This window comes from Haemaphysalis longicornis, unplaced genomic scaffold, assembly GCF_048455015.1.
Source record: "Haemaphysalis longicornis isolate Haplotype H1 unplaced genomic scaffold, Haemaphysalis longicornis Haplotype H1 scaffold_9, whole genome shotgun sequence".
NCBI lineage: Eukaryota > Metazoa > Arthropoda > Arachnida > Ixodida > Ixodidae > Haemaphysalis > Haemaphysalis longicornis.
This window is the reverse complement of record NW_027526460.1, coordinates 942,317-956,462: the sequence shown is the minus strand read 5'-3', so window position 1 is coordinate 956,462 and position 14,146 is coordinate 942,317.

Here is a 14,146-nt window from a genome sequence, read left to right as displayed (position 1 = left end):
CCTAGTTTTCCTTAGTTCTCGGGAAGTGCTACAATGTTCATTGGAGAAATGCTTGAGTTTTTCATCGTTTTAAATGCGAATGCATTTCTTAGTCGGGGTTGTCGTGCGGTGGCCGGCGTGCGCGCACAGGTGTTATCTCTCCGCGCTCCCCTCGCCCTAGCAACAGCTGTGGTGTGCCTAGCAACCGGAGCAGGTGGTAGCTCGGGCGGGAGTAGCGGAGGGCAAGGGGAGAGGAGGAGCGCGCGCGGGCGTGTGAGGACACTGGCATCGCGGAGCTCTGATGGAGTAGCGGAGAGTGAGTGGAGAGGAGGAGCGCGCTCGGGCGTGTGAGGGCGCTCGCATCGCGGAGCTCGGCGGAGAGAGCTCGCGCGCGGGGCGGGCGTGTTGCGCGGGTCTCTCTCTTCTCTCCGCGTACCCTCTCTCCGCTCGCTGCGCTCGGAAAAATATATATAAATGCAGTGGAGCGCGCGCCTCTCTCCGTGACTGCTTGCCGCAGCGCACTCATCGGTGCACCCAATGCATTGGCATTTTCGCACGATCCCCTTCGGGGATGTTAGGGGAGTTTTTTTCTTCTCTTTTAAAATGTCTTACCCTCTGTGGTGCCTTGTCTTGGTTGCTTCGTTTGATATCTTGTGTTGGAAATGTTATAATTGTACAATTCATGCGGGTGGTTTTGTGCAAAATGGAAAGTTTGTTGTAGCTAATCGTCATAAAGTGACGAATGTTTGCGTTATGTGCCTCATTCCTATCTTCGTTTTCTGTAATTACTGTTGCATACCAATGCAGTGTATTTGTTATGCCCAGCTGCAAAGCTCTCAAGTTGACAGTGACCGTATTGGAAATCAGTAAATAAAATACATGCTGGCTGCATACATATATACGCACAGACATATATGCATGTATACATACATAAATACATACCTGCACGCACACACACATACATACAAGCATATATATTGTTACGTTTGGGCCGGGCACAGGAAATGAACCATGGAAGATGCGAGCGATGTATTTACACTATATACATGATGTCGGCCATGACGGAGTTCCTTCTAGCTGGGTCTTTTTCTTCTTCTCTGAAAGTTGGCCCGTACCTCTCGTCTTCCTCCCGTAACACATCCCTCTCGGCGAAAGCGACCGTCCCGGTCGAGGCCTTAGTAAATGGACAGATGCGGTGAAGATGCGCGATGAGAGGAAAAAGGGAGTCCTCGCCGCCACGGATGAGGATGATTCCTCGTGGTGAGCACTGGCCCCGAAACAGTAATACCCGCCGTCGCAGTGAAGAAACGCCCAAAAGCCTCGGAGGCGTGCGGGTGTTCAGGGCAGGGGAATGGTGTTTTCTGTTGAGGTCGCGGCTTGTCACGTCGGCCGGTTTCGGCAAGTCATCGGCTGGGGACACGGGGCTGGGCAGTGGTGCCTCCATGGCTCACCGGGGCTGTGGCGGGCCGACGCGATCCAAGAGCCTTTGAGCGATGTTGAGTAGCCGTGACGAAGCGGCGCGGGGGCCAGGATGGGGATGATCCCGCACACTCCACCAAAACCAGTTACGTGGCGGCAGGTCACATAAAATGGAGGCTAAAGTAGCCCCGCCGGTAGCGTAGTGGTTATTGCACCAGACCGGTATTCTGGAGGTCGTGGGTTCGGATCCCACCTGGCGGGCATTTTTTCTCCACTTTCTTATTTTCCAAATTCTTTATCTTGAACTACTACATCCTCCCCTTTGCTTTCCGAGGTCTTCTTGACTGCCAATTCTTATTTCTGTCGTATATATATATATATATATATATATATATATATATATATATATATATATATATATATATATATATATATATATATATATATATATTGAATTGTTTATTTCGGCAACAAAAGGAGGTTGCCCTGGGGCAATGGAAAAAGGCAACATTTAAAGTCGCCTGACTAGGCCCCTAGCCCCAAGCAGCACAAACACACAAACAGCAGTTTGTTACAAAACGCAAATGGCTTAGAAATTGTAATTCAAACCTTATACAATTTTATGTACAACTATAGAACAACATTAGGCTAACCATACACAGTTTGTATCCATTTCTGAAGTCTGTACAGTATTGACGATCCAGATTTGTAAGCATAAATATGCGTAATAAAGTAACTCTTGTTACACACAGAAAAATAGTTTTTTACAGTGATTACAACACAAAAGCATTACTACATAAAACACACGCACACAATAACAGCTAAGAAGAGGAGACGGAAGAACATGACATTATTGCTCGAGTAGAAGCCGTTTAACTTTTTTCCGAAAGGCTAACAGAGAAGAGCAGCTTTGCATCACATCAAGTAGAGAAGGACACATATTTAAAAGATTTGGTATCTGCCATTGAAGCAGTTGCATGCCGTACCTTGCCCTAGTCTGATTTTTTTAAATACAGTGTGCCTGAGACTATAATGCGGATCAGTATTAGTGTATAATGATAAAAATATTTTTGGGTATGATTTCAAGTTCAGGAAGGCTATTTCGGCTAGGCGTTGATTATATATGTCCGTAATATCCAATATGTAGCTACATAGCTACATTTAAAATACGAAGAGACATGTTGTCGACTTGATAAGTTGGGAATGAAGCGTAAACCACGTTTTTGCATTAAATAAAGAACATGAATGTTTGATTTTGACGTAGCGCCCCAAACTCGTAAACGATATGTCCCCCTGTGCTCATCTTATTTTGGGTAGGAATGTTCTGTCATCCGCATCCGCCGTCATTTCAAGTGATCACCCTGAAATTCAACTCATGGATACAGAGCAGCTCAGCGGCATTTCTGAAGTACCGCAGCTACAGCTCACAGCGAGCGCACATTGTGTTTTAAACCCCCGCTGCGAGACGCTGTTTTCTGTCTGCGCAAACCGAAACAGTGACGGAGACGTGCTTATAGTTCCCTCTCCACGTTTTCTGCCCAAAGGTGTCGTCATCCCGACATGCCTCGTCCGCTTCGCTCATGGATGAGCACAGCTTCTGGCTACAAACGCCACTTCCGAATCCATATTGCCCCCCGCGGGTGCTACTCTCGCTTCGGTTGTGCCTGACGATACGCTCTCATTAGTTCCCCTGTGCTCCGTCTCTTCCGTTCCGACGCCTGCAAAATCTGAGCCAAATATTTCCACACTTAAGGCTACCATCAGCAAAGATCTCTCAGAAAGCGAAACAAACCAGCTACTTCAACTCCTGGATAAACACAGGGACACATTTGACTGCCCTTCTAGCAAGCTGGGACAGACATCTGTGACAGCGCATCGGATCGAGACAGATGGGACCCACATCGTCCGCCGTCGCCCATACCGTGTGTCATCGTCCGAACGAAAAGTCATCGAAGAAAATGTAGCGGACATGCTGAAACGAAACATCATTCGGCCGTCTTCCAGCCCATGGTCTTCCCCCGTGGTTTTAGTCCGCAAGAAGGATGGTTCCATGCGGTTTTGCGTGGACTATCGAGCCTTGAATAAGATCACCAAGAAGGATGTTTATCCAATGCCGCGTATAGATGACGCGTTCGACTGTCTACAGGGGGCGGAATTTTTCTCCAGCTTAGACCTGCGATCTGGTTATTAACAGATACCCTTGTACGAGCCTGACAAAGAAAAAAATTGGCCGCGTATCTGCTCCTTTTGTTGCAAATGACGTCAAAAAACGATAGTCTTTATCGGCTTTTGCGAAGTAAATGCCTCCCTTCGCTTTACCGCTCACCTTGTTCCTCTTGCGTCGCGCTCCTCCCAAGGTAAAGACACTAAATGTTTGCTTAAATCATTTTAAGTTCCCCGCGTTCCACTGCTCCAAACCGGGTGTCTCGATGCGAACGCTGCCGTACGGCGAAGACGCGCGTTAATCGAGGCACCCTACTTCAACATTTATAGAACCGCGTTTCCCTACTCCCCGTGCGTTGCAAGCAGAACGTGGAAACTATCTAGTGGAACCTTGCGTAACTGTTGCCGGTTGATTTCTTAAAATGGCGCCAGAAGCTATAGTGGCGCGGGCGACAGCAGGCGACGGCGGAGTGAATTCTTTTTCTGCAATTGATGAAGTATTTATTTTGGCAAAAGTCAAGCATGTTTGAATTTTTATAAAGGAACACTGCAAATATCACTTCTGTATTGATTTGTTGTCTCATATTTGCGTAATGTCTTGTTCTTCTTCAACAATGTTGACAAGTATGAACATTACACCGGACCAAGACGGGTAGTTTAGCTGTGACTATATAGGACTATTGCGCAGGCATTGTTTTGCTTTGGCCGGGTGGCTGAATCGTGTCACAGACAGACAGACGGACAGACAGACAGACAGACATACAGACATACAGACAGACCAAAATTTCTGGGTTTAAGTAGCCCAAGAAAGACGATCGTCTTTAAAAAGACAGCGTTTGCTACTCCAGACGGCTTATACGAGTTTAACGTAATGCCGTTTGGTTTATGCAACGCTCCAGCCACGTTTGAGCGCATGATAGACACAGTCCTTCGTGGCCTTAAATGGAAGACGTGCTTGTGTTACCTGGATGACATTGCTATTTTCTCGTCGAATTTTCCTGAACATCTGCGGCGTCTCGACGAAGTTCTGACTAACCTGGCCAAAGCCGGCCTGACTCTGAACACCAAGAAGTGCCACTTCGCCCGCAAATCCATCAAAGTTCTCGGTCACATTGTCAGCAAAGATGGTATACGGCCCGACCCAGCCAAAATTTCCGCTGGGGCCAATTTTCCTCGAACTCAAGAGCAAAAATCCCTTTGCAGTTTCCTTGGTTTGGCATCATATTTCCGCCATTTCGTTCGCAATTTCGCCACCTTGGCCTCGCCCCTGAATCAGCTGCTGCACTCCGGTAACCCCTTTGTCTGTAGTGACGCCTGCGAGAAGGCTTTTTAAAACCTAAAGCAAGCACTTACTTCCGGGCCGGTACTTTGCCATTTCGATGAGATGCAGCCAGTCCTTCTTCATACTGATGCTAGCGGGCATGGAATTGGCGCCGTCTTGCTACAGCGCGATGCTCACTCGCGTGAACGAGCGGTTCCTCTGACGCCCGCAGAAAAAGATTACCACATCACAGAGCAAGAATATCTGGCTCTTGTGTGCTCTGTACAAAAGTTCCGGACATACATTTACGGCCGACATTTCACAGTCGTTACAGATCACCATGCCCTGTGTTGGCTGTCTTTGAAGAATCTGTCAGGACGACTTGGGCGCTGGATTCTCCGCTTGCAAGAATATGACTTCACGGTTACCTATAAGTCTGGTTGCAAGCATCTCGACGCGGACGCGCTTTCCCCGTGTCCGCTGGATGGCGCACAGTACCGCATCAACCGCCACACCGATAGAGCTAGATGGGTTCCGGTTGTGCCCCGTTCCCTCCATCCACGCATTTTGGAGGCGTTGCACGATGACCCGACTGCAGGCCACCTCAGATTCCGGAAGACCTACGACCGTGTCCGAGGGCGCTTCTTTTGGCCAGGGCTTTCTGCGAGTGTCGCCAAATACGTCGCCTCTTGTACGCCTTGTCGGCACCGGAAACTCCCCACGTCACCCCCTGCCGGTCTACTCCAGCCCCTTCCGTGTCCAGCAAGCCTGTTTGAAGTGGTCGGTATTGACCCTTACGGTCCCTTGCCTCCGACAGCGGCCGGTCATCGCTGGATAGTTACGGCCGTGGATCACCTGACGCGCTACGCCGACACCGCTCCACTTCCTTCAGCTAGTGCCACCGAGATCACTCACTTCTTCTTAAACAACATTTTGCTACGTCATGGAGCGCCCCGCGGTTTGCTAAGCGATCGAGGCAAGACATTTCTGTCTCAAATCACTGCCCAATACCCAATCACCATCCTTACCGACTCTCAGGCAGCGTGCAGAAATTACTTACAAGGTCGAAATTCTAAAACGGCACTTCGTCTTCTTTTAACAAGACAGAGCATTTCCGAAGTTTATATAGTTTGGGTGCCAGGACACGAATCCCTTGAGGGGAATGAGGCGGCTCACGCCGCTGCCCGCGATTACATACACCGGGCCGTTTCTCTCACGGGGCAGTCACCACCTCATCCACCTAATCCGCAACCTCTCTTGCGCTACACAGATATCTTGGCGGACTACCGACACAAACGGCAAATTTTCCCCATTCCACACCACCAACTCACAAGGGATGAAGCAACAACGTTCAGACGACTTCAAACTAACACGTATCCACACCGTACCCTTCTTCGTGCCATTTATCCGACAGACTATCCAGCCACCTGCCACTACTGCCCAGCGCCCGGTACCCTATACCATCAGGTGTGGGAGTGCCAAAAGACACCGGACCTGCACCCAATCCCCAACCCCTCTATACAACAGTGGACGGCGCGGTTGACCAGCAAGGACCCTACGTTCCAGCTTGACCTGGTGCAAAGGGCCCGCGCAGCCAGCCGCAGCCAGGGGATCCCGGACTAGGGATCCCCTCCACCGGGCGGGTGCCCTAACAACTGCACCTGTTGTTTTTAATAAAGATTTGTTTCATTCATTCACTCGGTCTCAAATTCTCGCTGACTTTCTTTGAGCTTCCCACACCTTCCCACACCCCAGACAAATGGCCGCACAGAACGCTTCCGTCGAACTCTCTCCAATATGATATCTATGTATATTCCACTTGGCTACCATTCCACTTGGCTACCACCCCCAAGCACAGGAAATAAAAATACCTTAACAAAATACCCCAGAAAGTGGAGGGGAAAATCGCCCCGCCAGTAGCGTAGTGGCTATCGCACCAGACTGGTATTCTGGAGGTTGGGGGTTCGGATCCCACCTGGCGGGCATTTTTTCTCCACTTTCTTTCTTTCCAAATTGTTTCTCTGTTTCAATGACCTACCAGATCCTTCCCTTTGCCTTTAGATGTTTTCTTGACTGCCAACTGTTATTTCTGTATTATATATATATATATATATATATATATATATATATATATATATATATATATATATATATATATATATATATATATATATAGGGGGCGGCAGAAAGTTAGATGGGCAGATGAGATCAAGAAGTTTGCGGGGATAAATTGGTCACAGTTGGCACAGGACCGAGGTAATTGGAGCATAATGGGAGAGGCCTTTGCCCTGCAGTGGGCGTAGACAGGCTGGTGATGATGATGATATATATATATATATATATATATATATATATATATATATATATATATATATATATATATATATATATATATATATATATATATATATATATATGTCACGTGCCAGTCTGTGGGATGAGAGCATTAAGTAGGACAGACATGCTAATCCCCGCGTGGGTACGCGCCGTGTGATGGGCACAGCAGAGGACGACGAAGGAGCGCGTTAGCTGGCGGCTCGCGTGCTCGGTTCTTGGTCGCCATTTTTGCTAGCCACCAACCGGTGCTCTTTGTGTGTTTCCTCTGGCAAGTTAGGCACCTCGCCTAATAAATACTTTGCCCCTGCGTCTTCGCCAAGACAACTTTTCTGCGCCCCTGTTTGACAGGACGCAACAATATATATATATATATATATATAGACAGAAATAAGGATTGGCAGTCAAGAAAACCTTGGAAAGCAAAGGGGAGGATGTGGTGCGCCATTAAAATAGATCAGGAATTCGGAAAGACAGCAAGAAACGGCAGAAAAAATTCCCGCGGGGTGGGATATCTAATGAACACGCAGGGTTTAGTAAAGGTAATTCAACAAGGGACCACATTCCCACGACCTGTCACGTGATAGAGAAGAGCGCGGAGTATACTCAATACCTATATATAGCCTTCATAGATAATGAGAAAGCATCTGACTCGGTCAGAACCTCAGCAGTCATACAGGCATTGCGGAATCAGGGTGTGTATGAGCATTACGTAAGAATACTGGAGGATAGTTACAGTGGGTCCACAGCTACCGTCGTCCTCCATAAGGAGAACAGTAAAATACCTATACGGAAGGGCGTCAGACAAGGAGACACAATCTCTCCAACGTTATTCAAAGTATGTTTACAAGAGGTATTCAGAACATTGGATTGGGAACAGGTGGACGTAAGGGTTAATGGAGAATACATCAGCAACTCCAGATTTGCTGGTGACGTTACCTTGCAAAGTAACTGGGGGTACGTCGTAATTGCAAAGCATGCTTACCGCACTGGAGAAACTGAGTAGAACCGTGGGCCTGAAAATTAATATGCAGAAAACTAAAGTAGTGCTCAATAACGTCGAGAGAGAACAGCGGTTTGATATAGGTGGCGAGGCAGTGGAAGTGGTGAGCGAATATATCGTCTTAGGCCAAGTTGTGACCCCGGATCCCAGCCATGCGCCAGAGATAATTATAAGGATAAGAGGTGGAGTGCATTCGGCAGACATACGAAGATAATGAATGGCAGCCTACCATTTTCTCTGAAGAAGAAAGTGTATGACAGCTGAATCTTAGGGGTACTCACCCACGGGGAAGAAACTTAAAGGCTCACTAAAATGGTTCACTAAATTGAGGACGACTCAGCGAGCAATGGAACGGAAGATGATAGGTCTGACATTGAGGGACAAGAAGAGAGCGGAGTCGATCAGGGAACAAATGCGTGTTAAGGACGTATTAGTAGAAATTAAGATGAAATGGGTGTGGGCACGGCATGTAATGCGAAGGCAAGATAACCGTTGGTCATTAAGGGTAACGGAGTGGATCCCTAGATAGGGCAAGCGTGGCACGGGGTGGCAGAAAGTTAGATGGGCAGATGAGATCAAGAAGTTTGCGGGAATAAATTGGTCGCAGTTAGCACAGGATCGGGATAATAGGAGATCTACGGGAGAGGCCTTTGCCCTGCAGTGGGCGTAGATAACATGATGATTGCGATGTATATACATACATAAACACACACACACACACACACACACACATACATACATACATACATACATACATACATACATACATACATACATACATACATACAGCGAATCAGAAATGGGAAATGAGGGGCCCAATGAATTAAGACAGAATAAGGGTTGGCAGTCAAGAAAACCTCGGAAAGCAAAGGGGGGAATGCGTTACGTCATAGAAAGAAATGAAGAATTTTTTGAGTCAGAAAGAAAGTGGTTAAAAAATTCCCGCCGGGTGGGATCCGAACCCACGACTTCCAGAATACCGGTCTGGTGCGATAACCACTACGCTACCGGCGGGGCTGTTTCCCCACCACTTTATCGGGTATTTATGTTAAGGTATATTTTGTTTCCTGCATTTGGGGGTGGTAGCCAGCGCCACTCGGAGCACTCGGGGTGAAGGGGACCTTCTTTTTAACCCCCGGGCCGTGACTCGAGTGTCTACGACATGTTGCGAGTGGTCGACCAGCGTTGAACCCTCTTAAGATACCTTTGGCACCAAGACTGCCGGAACAGAGGCCCTGGCTATGCATGTAGCGAATCAGAAATGGGAAATGAGCGCTTAGTGAATTAAGACAGAATAAGGGTTGGCAGTCAAGAAAACCTCGGAAAGCAGAGGGGGGAATGCGTTACGTCATAGAAAGAAATGAAGAATTTTTTGAGTCAGAAAGTACATACATACATACATACATACATACATACTTACATACATACATACATACATACATACATACATACATACATACATACATACATACATACATACATACATACATACATACATACATACATACATACATACATACATACATACATACATACATACATACATACATACATACATACATACCAATATTTTCGGGTTTAGGAAGCCCAAGAAATGATATCGTCTTTAATACGCGTGCATCTCCAGGCACTCCCGGGCAATGAAGCTCCGCGTAGTGGAGTGCACCTGAATTCCTCAAATCAGAAGCTTCCTCGCGGTCTGTCAACGCGTTGCGCGGCTATGCAGCCACGTAAAGCGGGGGCTAAGCTTCCTGTCCCGTGGTGCGCTGCCAGCCCGGAAAGTGGCTCTGCTCTGGCGCTGCTGCGTCCGGCCCGGTTGGCGCCTCTTTAATGGGCCGATTGTAAAACGAGCACGAACTAATATCGGCTACTGAAGGCGCCCGCGGTTGTCTATCGGCGTCATTTTTCCTAAAAGTCGCCCGGAAAGAGCTGAGAGGAAGCTCATCTCGGATCTGACGGTGTTTTGTGGCGGTCCGCGCGACGCGGTTTCACACGGGGAAGTGGAGCGTGGAACTGGAATAATAATAAAAAAAACAAAAACAAGTGCAGCACACCTCCCGAATGGGCCGATAAGCCGGATTAAAACCCCTTGGCGCTCGCCTTTCCCTGTGGCGTGACGCAATGGGCCGTACGGTGCCAAGAGTAATTGGCCGTGGCAACGCGACTGCCGCGTCCACGCGGCCTCGGGCAGCGAGAAGAACCTGGACGGCCCGTTTCCGCACGCCGTCTTTCTTCTCGAGACACGGAAATAGCGTAAACGAGAGGAGCATACAGAAGCGCAATCATTGACGAAGGGGTGGGGATGCCTATGGCGTCTTGGTGTTCGCCTCCGTTCCTTGCGTATTATGACCAGCCAGCCCAAGGCTCAAATGGAGCCGAGATAAAGGGTCACGCAATATCGGGTCGGCAATATCGGGAGCGGTATTCATCAAAAATGTCTTCACGAAGAGCTTGTGTTTTGACATAACCAATACAGAGTGGTGCTCGAGCAAATGAAAACAACAGTAAGGATTCTGTGTGCGTGTGAGTGTGCGTGTGCATGTACGTGCGCGCGCGCGTGTGTGTGGTTGGGTGTTTGAGCGCACGTTGGTGCGTCTCTGTGTCTGCATGTGTGTGCCCGAACGTGTGTGGGCATGGGTGTGTGTATTTGTGTGCGTGCGTGTGCCTGTGGGTGTGCGTGCATCTGTGTGTGCGGGTGTGTGTGGGTATGGGCGCGTTTATACGGGTGCGCATGTGTGTGCGTGTGTGCGTCTGAGTTCGTGCGTCTGTATCTGTGCATGTGCGTGCCTGCGTGTGTCTGTGTGCGCGCGTGTGTGCGTGTACGTGTGTGCGTGCGTGTGTGTGCCTATGTACGTGTGCCTATGTGCACGTGTGTGGGTGCGTATGTGTATGTGTGTGTGTGGGTATGTGCGCGTTTGTACGGGTGCACATGTGTGTGCGAGCGTATGTGTGTGCATTCGTGCGTCTGTATGTGTGCATGTGTCGGCCAGGGCGCGTTCTGTGTGCGTGCCTAAGCGTGCCTGTGCGTGTGCGTTCGTCTATGTGTGCAAGCCTACGTGTGTGTGTGCGCGCGCGTGCGTGCGTCCGTGCGCGTGTGTGCGTGCGTGTGTGTGTGCACGTGTGTACATGCGTGCGTATGCGGGTACCCGTGTGTGTGCGCCCCTGTGTGTGTGTGCGCGTGTGTACTTGTGTGCGTGTGCGTGTGCGTGCGTGCATGTGTGCGTGTGCGTGCGTGTGCGTGCGCGCGCCCTTGTGCGCATATGCATGATTCTCTCACGCGTATACTCAGGGGAATGGCCCACAACAGAATGAGTCAGCGACGGCTGGCGTTTTTTAAAGGGACATACAACCAATTTTTATCGAGTTATTTTCTTTATACCAAATAAAAGGGCATCACTTCAAACATTTAACCCGGAAAGGTATGGCTGATAGCGGCGTAGAACTTCTGAAATCACAATTTTTAGATCTACCAGCCGTACGTGTCAGGCCGGAAGGAATGCTGGCAACCATGGCAGTGAGGCGTACGGCAACACATTTTTAACTGCAAGTGAGACCAAAGATGTAATTAAAAAAAATTCTCCCGCTCTAAAACAGCAATAACGCGCTACCGTTCCTTCATGCGGGTTTTCAATGACGCGTTGAAATCGGTGGAGTTGTTCGGACACGTGACGTAGTGTTACGTTTAGACACTACGTGTCGCCTCCTTTCAGACTTCGGAAGTTGCATTGCAAAATGCAAGATATTCCCGCCTATTTGGAAATTCCTTGCGGTTTCCCCAGTGCACAAAACGCGGTCTTTCGTACGAACTACATGGCATGCACTCCACTAAAATCGGTTCGCTGTCCCTTTTGCGGGCCACGATTCAGACCACTTCGTGAGAGAGCACTTCAGGTTTGCATCGCTAGTGGTCAGCGAACCCAGGATATGCAAGGCGAATGCTTGGCTCAGCCTGGTCGAGTCTTGTTGCACTTGGTTAACCACTATTCATGCGAGGCCCGCCTTTGTCTACGGCTTTGGTCCCGCTTGCGGCGCTTCCTAGCCGAGTGGCCCGCCCGGCGATATCCGCGGGGGGGATAGACGTCGTTTACTGCCGATGGCTCAAATCCTCCAGCTACCGCGCAGCGCTCAGAGAAGACCGCCCGGCCTCGCTCTCATTCATGGCCAAGCTCGCATGCACGCGGCGAGTCACGTGGTCGGGCGCGAACCAGCTGCGGAGAGCGCATGCGCCAAGCCAGAAGCGGCGAAGGTAAAGCTCGGCACGGCGAGTCACGTGATGCGGTCAAATTAAGGCCGAATGCACCGCGACGGCGAAAACGCTTGACGAGATTAGTGGAGGCTTTGCTTTAAAATGGTGCTGAAACTCAGTCTTGGTGATTGTGTGTGGGAAGTAGATTCAGGACAGCGCTATTCGCCTGGCACCCTTGGTGTCACACTCATTAGGGTGCGTATAACCGCCTCCCCCCTCTTTGGCAATCAATCAACACAGCAGAAACGAGTCCCGTGATTTGGCTGTCAGCGATATTTATAGCGGGGCGAAGTATCCCGAAACGCATGTTTCACCACTCTGCACCAGCAAACTAAAATATTAGGGTGGGTGACCGATTACTATGGCACGCATCTCCTCTTCAAGACAATGGGGTTTCCAAGTGACGCCCTTTGACCGCTTCCAACAACTGCGTGTAAACGCAGTGATAGCCCCTGCTGCAGACAGCGGCTCTGCGTCCAAAGCGTTGCCCTGCTGAACGTGTTCCATTTCCGGCCATTGTTCTCGCGATCTGCAGAAACTAATTTGGCGCCGTGTGGACATTTGTGAGCACGCTGCAGTCGATTCGTTCTGGTCCGTAGCGCTCCTCGGCGTCCACTGGTGTGTAGAGCCCGATTTGTAGTGATTTCAGAGCAACAGCGTGAGTGCAGGACAGCCCCTTTCCTTCCCGTCGACGATTGCGAACTTCTGTCCTTTGTTCGTGGAAGCCTCTTTAGCACGACCACGGCGCATCGCTCGCGTGCTTCCGTTCATGTTCGCGCCGACTCCGTTGCTGAGACCGAGATGGCAGCCGGCCCCGCATGACAACATGGTGTAATACGCTGTTGACCCGTCTACCATCTTCTCCAATGCCCTATTTATCCCTAGGAGACAGACGGATGGACCGACGGACGGACATCGAGCAAATATCAACGTAATGCAGGATAGATTAGTTCTGGCACCTGCATGCAGCGGCCCGCACTGAACGTGACAAGTGTTGTAGGGGCGGTGGTGAAGGAAAAAAAACCTAGGGCCATCTCCACTAGCGTGAAGCCTGGTGAGGGGCGAAGCATGCAGTGTATCAGTGTATTCTTGGCGCCTTGGCGTTTTTGCCAACGTAGATGAAACCGTTGGGGGGTGAGGTATACAGCTTTGCTGTAAAAGTCTCTTGTTTTTGAAGCACGAAGCTCCGTGGCGCGAGGCGTAAACAAGTTTCCCGGTGTTTTAGTACCGTGACTATATGATACGAGCGTCGATTACGAAGACGATGACAACGACAGGAGACGCTAACAGCCCCAGCCCCTTAGGGGCTCCACCCCCCCCCCTCAAAAAAGAAAAAAATTACGAGTAAACATTTGAGGGCCCAATGCGCCGCGGTCACCCGTGGGTTGTGAGGCGGGCCGTACGAATTAGTCTACGAGCGGCAGGAAAAGACGCCAGCATGTGCAGATTTGCGTGGTTAGGTTAGTGTTGTTGGATCAGAGATATCTTCCTACATAACATGGCGCCAGCAAACAGCTACAGCTGATGGAACGGGCGAAGACGGCGGGTCGCTCCAACGGTGCGCTGGACAGACGGCTCGCCCACAGGACTTTTCCGATTTCCATAAAGGTGTACTCACTCACTCACTCTTGGCAAGCATAAGCTGAGCGCCCGATGCGCGAGTTGCTGCATTGCGGCTCGCTCAATTTGGGCCGCCTCAGGATGTTTTCATCGAAGTTGCATGGCCAGCCGGCTATGCGCT